The sequence below is a fragment of the Emys orbicularis genome, chromosome 1 (genome assembly GCF_028017835.1).
Source record: "Emys orbicularis isolate rEmyOrb1 chromosome 1, rEmyOrb1.hap1, whole genome shotgun sequence".
NCBI classification, from domain to species: domain Eukaryota; kingdom Metazoa; phylum Chordata; order Testudines; family Emydidae; genus Emys; species Emys orbicularis.
In genome coordinates this window covers 311238013-311248443 of record NC_088683.1, presented here as the reverse complement: position 1 = coordinate 311248443, position 10431 = coordinate 311238013, and positions in this window count along the sequence as shown.

Below are 10431 nucleotides of genomic sequence, written 5' to 3'. Positions count from 1 at the left end.
GGGGGAGGTGCGCGGCGGGCTGGGTCCGGGGGCAGGAGGGGGCGGCGGCAGCTCCCTGGCAGCTCGGGCTGCCCAGCCACTCGCCCTATCAGCGCGCGAGCCGGGATCTGCGCTCCCTGCCCAGCCCGGCGACGCCCTGCACAGCCCACTCAGGCGGGGAAACGCCACGCCGCCCTGGGGAGACTCAGAGCAGCAGCGGCAGCAGGACCCCTCCTCCCTCCCTGCATCCCGGGCCCCACTTCCCTCCCTCCCTCCCCGGCTCCTCACACCCAGGCTGGACTGCAGTTCAGGCTGCCCGGCCACTGGAGAGCCAGAGCATCATCCCCCGGAGCTGAGCCCCTCTCGCCGCCGCAGCCCGGGCTCAGCTCCGGGGGATGATGCTCCAGCTCTCCAGCGGCCGGGCAGCCTGAACTGCAGTCCAGCCTGTGCGACTCCGGCTGCCATGAGCGCCATCTAGTGACTGCAGCCAGAACTGCAGTGTCCGTTCCAACTCAGCCTGAAAGCCTCAGCTGACAGGGAACATCTTGGTTCAGGGCCGGCTCCCGGCTTTTTGTGCCGCAAGGAAAAAAAGGGGGGGGGAGGGGCTGGAGTGCCGCCCCTTGGAAAGTGCTGCTCCAAGCACATGCTTGGAGCGCTGGTGCCTAGAGCAGGCCCTGGTTTTCAGACTCTGAAACGTAGCTACATATAATACTTTCTTGCAACCTCTCAGGATTTCCACACTTGCCACACGACATCTCTCCTGCTCCAGTGTCTTTGCAGCAATATTATCATTTATTAAGGTCTCTCTCACCTCCAAGGACAGAATGTTTAAAAACTGTCTTAGATGAAGGGAATCTCTCATAAATAAGCCCCTGGTTTTTGTTTCCTCACACGATGTGCATTGTTAATTTCGAGTAGTCTCATCCTTCTCATTTGTTGGCTTCCTGCATTTGATTGTGCATTTTGATTGTGCTTGAAAGTTATCAAAGTGAATGAGTAGTACTGATGAGAGTGAGCTCTTCAATTGATTCAGGAGATACATGGGCAGGCTGTTTCCTTCTGTAGTACAAAAGTGCTAAGTCTCCCTTTTAATTGTGTAGTTGTCCTTAAGAACTCTGTCTGAAACCTTCCCTGATGATGCATCACTGGCAGCTTATGGAAAGAAAGAAAGCTTTTGCATCACCAGCTAAAAAAACAAAGAGAAACCCTGCTGCCCTTTTATCATTGTCTTCATTAGAGACAAATTAACACATTGTAATAAGTAAAATATCAAATAAGCAAATAGGATAATTAAGGAGGATACTGTAAATTACTTTATTAACATGGAGGCAACTTCTTCCTTCTGCTTTGAATGTGCACTGACTTAAATGGAAGTTGCACGCACATATCAGAGGACAGAATTTGCTCATGGGGAGAGGCAGCTGGTACAAATCAGGTCAGCTACAGCACATTACATTAACATGAACTCACACACTCCAAACTTAAAAGGACTAAGTGCATTATTACATTTTTTCTTCACTTCCTACCTTAAACTGTGTGGTGTTGAAAATGCAACTGCTGTGTTTTGCCTCAGAGGTGGCTGTAGCAATCCCCTTACGTATAGTTTGCATATCTATTTAAGGCACTTGGGGATCAATAATGATACTTGCATTTATAAACAGGGTTAAATAATGTTGGTTTTTCTGAGCAGAGGAAATACATTAAAAGACATTTGTAATGAGCCATAAAAGCCACAATTTGTAACACAGCCTACCACCTGCTAACCCTTAATTGCACACTTCAGCATGTGTGAACCCCTGATGCCTAACAATCTGTCCCACCTTGTATTCAGCTTTGACACTCTGGTTACCTTCCCCAGACCTGAGGAAGAGCTGTGTCTCGCTCAAAAGTTTGTCCCCTCCACCAACAGAAGTTGGTCCAATAACAGATGTTACCTCACCCAGCTTGTCCCTCTAACTGAATTTTAAACATTTTGAGGGAAGAGTCTGCTTGGGCCTCAAGTGGCTGTGCAGGACAGGAAGGTGTAAGGAGGCCAACTAGAACCAGGGCCAGTGCTTCTACTAGGCGACCCTAGGCGGTCGCCTAGGGCGGCAGGATTTGGGGGGCGGCATTTTGCTGTCCTCGGCGGAAATTCGGCTGCGGGGGGTCCTTGCGCTCCGGGTCTTCGGTGGAAATTTGGCGGTGGGGGGGTCCTTCACTCGCTCCGGGACCCGCTGCCGAAGTGCCCCGAAGACGCAGAGCGGAAGGACCCCCCACCGCCGAATGCTCAGAGGAGGAGCTGCTGCCTAGGGTGGCAAAAACCCTGGCGCCGCTCCTGACTAGAACAGCAGTGCTTAGGCTACATTCTCAGAATTTCCCAGCAGTAGAGGAATAATCCTCTATTTAGCGGTGACATGCCAACTAACCAAATACATTTTTCATTCCCAAATTATGCATTTGTGCTATACATACATTCCCCTCGGATATACACATCACTCACAAGCTTATTAAGCACATAATGAGACTATTACTAAACAAAGGACGTTCCAAAGAGAAGCTACTATGGGGCAGAGGCTCAGCTGGTGTAGGGCAGCATAGCTCCTTTGGTTTAAACGAAACAATGCTGATTTACACCAGCTGAGCCTCTGGCCCAAAGCGAGTAGGCACTTCTGTTTTCGTTGGAAATGAACTACTTTAGGGCTTCTTTGTAATAAGCTAAGGGCTTGTCTACACATTGAGTTATTCCAGAATAGCTATTGGGCTTTCAATTCTCTCACTCCTGGAATTCAAGTCCACACTTGAAAGTTAACAAGTCTTAAGAAGTGTGATCCCTATACACCAAAATGTTAAGCTCTGTTTTCATGTCTCACTATATACTCAAATATAGCACTGCGCAGAAGGAGACCACCATAATACAGGTCACATACAATATGGCCAGAGAAACCTATGGGCTAGATGACAAACTTCTGTCACAATGTGTTTAAAGTATTTTAAGAAATTATTTACATAGCATTGATAGAGATCATGGGCAGGATCTTACCGAGCACCGCGGGAAGTAGGGGAGGGGGAGGGGGAGGGGGCTGGGGCGGAGGGGGAGGGGGCGGGGCTGGGGCGGAGTTGGGGCGAGGCCGGGGCCCCGTGCAGGGTCCTCTTTTTGGACACTTAAAATATGGTATCCCTATATGGTATCCGGCCCCGCCCCAACTCCGCCCCCTCCCCTGAATGCTTCGCCCCCCTGCCCCTCCCCCTCCCCTGCTTCCCGCGAACATATGATTCGCGGGAAGCCTGAAGCAGGCACGTAGCAGGTAAGCTGGGGATGGGGATGGGGTGGGGAGGCATGGCTCAGTCCGGCCCCCCCGGCCGAGCGGCTCCCTCCGGCGGTCGGTGTACACCCAAAGTAGGGAAACGGGAGCAGGGTCTGTTTGTGTCGCTACACCGGCCAGCCGGCCCATGCCAAGAGGCTCTGGCCCCGGCGTCTCCCGCCCGGCTCGGCTCGGGCCCTGGGGCGCCGGCCCCCAGCCGAGCACCGCCGGCCCCCGGCCCAGCACCGCTGCCCCCCGGCGTCTCCCGCCCGGCTCGGCTCGGGCCCTGGGGCCCCGGCCCAGCACCCCCGGCCCGGCTCTGGCCCCCGGCCCAGCACCCCCGGCCCCTGGCCCAGCGCCCCCGGCCCAGCACCTGCGGCCCCTGGCCGCGGCCCCCGGCCCCTGGCAGCCCCGGCCCCACACCGCCGGCCCCAGTGGCTCCGGCCCCCGGCCAAGCACCGCCGGCCCCTCCCTCCCTCCCTATTTTCCCGGACATGTCTGGCTTTTTGGGATTTCCTCCCGGACGGGGATTTGAGGCCCAAAAAGCCGGACATGTCCGGGAAAATCCAGACGTATGGTAACCCTAAGGTGGGTCAGAGACCAATGGCAGGCAGGGAGCCTGCCCCAGGGGCCATCACATGGCCCCGAACTCTGAAACCTGCCACGCAGCTGCCATGCCTCCAACGGGGCAGGCGGCCAGGATGTCTGCAATGGTGCTCCCAGCATGCACTGCTCCGGGCAGGGTGGTGGGCGGCTGGGTCACTGTCCCAGCCCCACTCCCATGGCTCTTAATGGGAGGCAGTGTTCGTGTACCAGTAGGGACATGGGGCTGGGAGCCAGGACTCCTGGGTTCTATTCCTGGGTTTGTCCCCCCTGCCCACTGTAAAGCTGGGGTTGTGGATGCCTATGGCCCCCCATTGGGGCTGGTTTGCGCCTGGGTGCAAAGGAGTGCCATGGGAATTCAGTGCCCCAGCCAGGCCCTGTCTGAGCCCCTACCTGGCCCCTCCTCCTCCCAGCACCCGGGCAATGCTGTTGCCAGCCAGGACCCGTGCCAGTCACTGTGCCGGTCGGCGTCCTTCTCAAAGACCTTTGCGTACATCTCCCTCTGCAGGGCCAGGAGCGAGAGTCAGACAGGCTGCCACCCCCCAAAGCAACCCCCATACAGCACGCATGCACCCCCAGAGCCCACTCCCCACCCCACAGCAACTCCTTCCCACACACACAGCACCCTCCCACCCCCTTATAACAGGGAACCCCCTGGCTCTGCACCCCGCACTCCAGAGAGGTCTGATGCCATCACAGACCTAGGCCAGGCTGGCATCAGGCTCTGCCCAGGTTAATGCCAAGGAAGGCAGCAGAGGCACCACAGGGACCAGACTGGCCTGGGGGTCTTTTCTGAGACAACAGCTCTGTGCCCACCAGGGCCGGCTCTAGGCACCAGCAAAACAAGCTGGTGCTTGGGGCGGCACATTTTTAGGGGCGGCATGGCCGGCGCCAGAATGCCGCCCCTAAAAATGTGCCCCGGCCGCCCTAGCTCACCTCCGCTGCCGCTCCCCGCGCCGCGGCCACTCGGAGTCTCCCCCTCCCTCCCAGGCTCTCAAACCTGGGAGGGAGGGGGAGATCCCGAGCGGCTGCGGCGCGCAAAACAGCCGTTTCGTGCACCGCTGCTCCCCCTCCCTCCCAGGCCTGAGAGCCTGGGAGGGAGGGGGAGCAGCGGCGCCCGCGCCGCGGCCACTCGGAGTCTCCCCCTCCCTCCCAGGCTCTCAAACCTGGGAGGGAGGGGGAGATCCCGAGCGGCCGTGGAGCGCGAAACAGCTGTTTCGCGCGCCGCTGCTCCCCCTCCCTCCCAGGCTTGAGAGCCTGGGGGGAGGAGGCAGGGCTGGGGATTTGGGGAAGGGGCGGAGTTGAGGCGGGGCGGGGGGGGTAATTAAAAAACGGGGGGGGGGGGGGCGGCCAAAATTGTTTTTGCTTTGGGCGGCAAAAATCCTAGAGCCAGCCCTGGTGCCCACCCCCATGGGGTCTTGTCTTCCTTAGCACAGACAGCTTCGCCGTGTGGCACCATGCTGCACCAGCCCAGAGGGTCCTGGGGATGAGAGGGACAGTACCAGCTTGTTGGGGCTCCGGCGGGAGAAGACACGGTGTGGGCACTTGATGTGAAGGTGTCCTGAACACCAGCTGCGCATGTTGAGCCACTCAACAGTACGGGAGGGGCTGGGGCCATCCTCCCGGTGCAGCAGAATCAGCTGCTTCAGGGCACGCACGGCTGTGTTCTCCAGCATCTGCTCCAGCTGCAAGGGCAGAACAGGGGCCCCTAGAATGAGCCAACTCCCCGGTGTAATGATGTCAAGGCTGTATCCCCACTTTGAACTTTAGGGTACAAATGTAGGGGCCTGCATGAGGACTTCTAAGCTTAACTACCAGCTTAGTTCTGGTCCGCTGCCACCATTCCCTACCCTGGGAAGCTTTTAGAAACTTTTCACCAATTCCCTGGTGAATACAGATCCAAACTCCTTGGATCTTAAACAAGGAGAAATTGACCCTTCCCCCCTCCTTCCTTTCACCAACTCCTGGTGAATACAGATCCAAACCCACTTGGATTTTAAAACAAGGAGAAATTGACCCTTCCCCCCTCCTTCCTTTCACCAACTCCTGGTGAAAACAGATCCAAACCCCCTTGGATCTTAAAACAAGGAGAAATCAATCAGGTTCTTAAAAAGAAGGCTTTTAATTAAAGAAAAAGGTAAAAATCATTTCTGTAAAATCAGTATGGAAAATAGCTTTACAGGGTAATCAAACTTAAAGAGCTCAAAGGACCCCCCTCTGTTTTAGGTTCAAAGTACAACAAACAAAGATAAACACTCTAGTAAAAGGTACATTTACAAGTTGAGAAAATAAAGTAAAACTAAGACGCCTTGCCTAGCTTTTTACTTACAAGTTTGAAATAAAAGAGACTTGTTTAGAAAGATGGGGAGAACCTGGATTGATGTCTGGTCCCTCTCAGTCCCAAGAGCGAACAACAACTTAAAACAAAGAGCACACACAAAAGCCTTCCCCCCCCCCAAGATTTGAAAGTATCTTGTCCCCTTATTGGTCCTTTGGGTCAGGTGTCAGCCAGGTTACCCGAGCTTCTTAACCCTTTACAGGTAAAAGGATTTTGGAGTCTCTGGCCAGGAGGGATTTTAGTACTGTACACAGGAGAGCTGTTACCCTTCCCTTTATAGTTATGACAAATGATCCCCGCCCCGGCACAGCACACACAGCCCCATCCCAATGCACAGATGCCCTCCCCGCCACCCACGAGCCTCCATCCCTACACGACATACCCAGCCCCCTGCCTCTGCACAGCCCCCTCAGCGGGCAATTCCCCCCCACCCCACCCAGCATGAGCTGCTGCAGCCCAGCCCAGCTCCCCCCTCAGGATGAGCTCCTACCCCTGCATGGCACGCACAGCCCTCCCCAGCAGGAGTCTGGAGGGAAGTTGCAGAAGGGACTTGGAAGCTGGTCACAGATTCCCACACCAGAAAGGCCCTGTGGGATGTGTGTGCTAAGCCCACCTGACCCCTCATCCCGTGATGGGTTTGCAGCCTGGGTCCCAGGTGGTGACATGCCACCATCACCCTGCCCTATGCTTGCCACCTTGCCCCACACGAAGTCTAGAGGAGATGAACCTTTCCTCCACAGGGCCTGGATCTCGGCCTTGGCTGGCTGCTGGGCTCGGGTGAACGTGGCTGTAGGCTATCTCTCTGGACCTTTTGGCCTGAAGCCGTGGGGTACCCCCCGGATCCCTGGCTGTCCTTGGCAGTGCCCGCCACTGGTAGGCTGCTCTACCCGAAGGAGGTGGCGGGGGCACCCCAGCCTTGGTGCAGGGACCCATGGGCACTCGGGTTCTCACACAGGAGCACCAGCGGCCGTACCGGACAGTGTCTGCGCGGGTGGGCGAGGACTCCACAATGCTGCGGCTGCCGGTCGAGGCCCTCTCTGCCGTCTTCGAGAAGTACCCCGAGAGCCTGGTGCGGGTGGTGCAGGTGAGTGCGGCCTCGGCCCCCGTCCCATGTGCTGATGTCCTCCCCTCCCCTGCATTGTGCCGCACGCTCAGACTCTCCCCTTCCCTTCCAGATCATCGTGGTGCGTCTGCAGCAAGTCACCTTCCTGGCCCTGCACAATTACCTGAGGCTGACTAATGAACTCTTCAGCCACGGGAGTGATGGGCCCGGCCCTGGAGCTCCTCCCACGGGAGTGGTGGGTCCTGCTCCCTGCACCAGAACCTTCGTCCTTCCCATCCCCGGTCCCTCCTGCCCATGGCAGTTTGGGCCAGACTTGGGCCAGTGTCCAAACCCTGGTCCCACTAGCGGGGCTGGAGGCCGGCACCTGGCTGGGGAGGGGACAGAAAGAGCTAGAACCCCCTGAGCAAAGCCCCTGTGTCTGCAAGGGGGGATCCCTGTGCAGCAGGGATGGAGCAGGGCCCGGCAGGGTGCCCCCTGCTGGCAGCAAGTCACAGTGAGACGCCTTAACTCCCGGCCTGGCGGCTCTGGAGAGGTGGAGAATCCTGCACCCAAGCAGCCCCTCTCCCGGCACAGCCCTGCTCTGCCCTCAGACTTGGCTGCTGGAGCAGCGTTCCCTGCCTTGCTGGGTGGAGCACCTGGCTCAGGGTGGAGCCAAGGCCTGTGGGAACAGCCAGGTCCATCCTCTGATGCCAGAGGAACCAGCCCAGCGTTCAGATGGGTCACTGGGCCAGCGCTGTGACCCCCTACGCCCCAGCTGCCAGGGAGCCAGCAGCCCGAGAGCAAGCTTTGCGGGGCCATCGTGTGGCGGCAGCACCTGGCGCTCTGGGCTCAGCTGGGCTCTGCGCTCTCCTTGTCTACACATCTGGCCCCTCCCACGTTATGCAGCTCCGTGGACACGGGTCTCCCTCACACAAGCCATGCGGCTGCTGGCGTGGAGCATGTTCCCTCCTGGGCCATCAGCCAAGTGAGGGGAGCCAAGCCGTCCCTGTGGGAATGCCAATCCCCGGCAGTGATACAGATCTTTCTGGTCAGGCCTTATTTCCTTCCCCCAGAGCTCACACAGATGGAACGAGTGTCGGTCGGTGCTTGGCTCCCCTTCATGGGTGTGTCTGGGGGCGGGGTGTGTGTGGGATCAAGGAAGTTGAGTTACACAATAAGGGGTTTACAATGCAAACGTAACTACACCATAGGCTCCAGTGAAGCTTGGCAGCGCCCTCGCCAGAGGTTCCCTGTGCGCTCCGCCCCCCCACCCCGGGCTACATGCCTATTGGGCAGGTGGGATGGCAGCCCCCCACCCTGTTTGTGATGGGGGAGGTCAGACGAGATGCTCTGAATGGCCCCTATTGGCCTTGAGTGGTGGGTGTGGCTGGTCCCCAGGCTGGCATTGCCCAGCCTGGCCTGGTGCTGATGCCAGCTGTGTCATGGAGGAGATGCAGCCACTGCGGCTCTTCCCCCAGCCCAGCCATGCCTCGCGCACCAGCCCTGTCAGACACAGCAAGCGCATCATCAGTGTCTCCTCCATCGACGACCATAAGGAGAGCTCTGGGCGGCAGCCAGATGCCAGCGCCAAGGACCTGGGTAAGGGTTGCCCCCCACCCCGGGCTACATGCCTATTGGGCAGGTGGGATGGCAGCCCCCCCCCCGTTTGTTCCCCCCCCGGGTGCTGGGCCTCAGGCCTAGGAAACATTAACCCCCCGCACAGCTGAAATGGGGAGGGGTTGGTTTCCATGGAGCTGGGGGAATTTATGCTGGGCTGTGGCTCTGCCAAGGTTAGTGGGGTGCTCCAGAGAGTTCAGGCTCAGCCAGAGCTGTAGGCTGTCCCCCAGGTCTCCTGGCCGCCTATCTGTGGGTGCGCACCTTGGGGGCAGGCCTGCCCCTCACCCTGGTGCTGGGGCTGACGTTCCTCTCTATCCTCCGCACCCACCCCCCAACAGGACGTCAGCCTTCACTTCGTGCTGTGGGGCTGCCTACACGTCTACCAGCGCATGATTGACAAGGCGGAGGATGTGTGCCTCTTTCTGCCGCAGCCTGGAGAGATGGTGGGCCAGCTGGCTGTGCTGACCGGGGAGCCCCTCATCTTCACCATCAAGGCCAAGCGTGACTGCACCTTCCTCAAGATCTCCACGTCGGACTTCTACGAGTTGGTGTCCCCCTTCCCCTCCACATCCTGTGGGCAGGCTCTACCCACCTCCCACCCCACTTCCATCTAGGTTGGTGGCCTGGGTCAGATTGGGGCCAGTGCTCCCTAGAGGGGAAAGGCACCGTGTCCCATTCCCCACCCCCATAAGCCAGCCAGTCCCCTGCCCTGGGCTGGATTGGAGCTGCCTCCCCCTAGAGGGGAGAGGCCCCATGTCCCAGTCCTCCAATTGTGCACCTGTTGCATGGGCCTGGATTCTCCTGCCCTGGGCTGTGATCTGTCCTGGTGCCATGTTTTCTTGGCTGGCTCTGTTCCAGAGGAGGTGGGTGACTCAGGGAGGGGGCGGCTGCAGTCAACAGCGCACTGGCAGCAACGGGGCCACCTGTGCACTGATGAGCTGCCCGCTCTCTCCCCAGGATTGTGCGGGAACAGCCCAGTGTGGTGCTGAGTGTTGCCCATACTGTGGCCGCCCGCATGTCCCCATTCGTGCGCCAGATGGACTTTGCCATCGACTGGATGGCAGTGGAGGCTGCACGGGCCTTGTACAGGAGAGTGGAGGCCTGTGCTGGGGGGGGTGCTTGGAGACCCTGGCTGGGGAACCCCAGCTTCTCCGCCTAGCCCAGGGCACAGCTGGGACCAACTCTCCCTGCTGTGTTTAACCCCTTCCATGCCAGGGTAATAGGCACCCCGTTACTCTCAGCCTCGTCCATGCCCTTCCTGCAGCAAAAATGACTCAGGCATCCCAGCGCTCTGGGCGGGCGCTGTCCAGGCCAGCAGCTGTGCTGTTTCCACAGGGGCCAGGCAAGACCTGACCAGCTGCCTCTGACCCCTCCATGGGACTCAGGTTTTCACCTGGGCTGACCTGACTTCAACCCCTTCCTGGCTGCAGGTGTTGGATTGAGAGCAGCCCGGGTGCTCTGGGGATGGGGGCGTCCCAGCCCAGGGTGGATGCCAGCTGGGGCTGTCAGACTCGCCGCTCATTGCATGTGCTCTCCCAGCCTAGGTGGTAGGGGGCGCTCTCCCTGGGGGA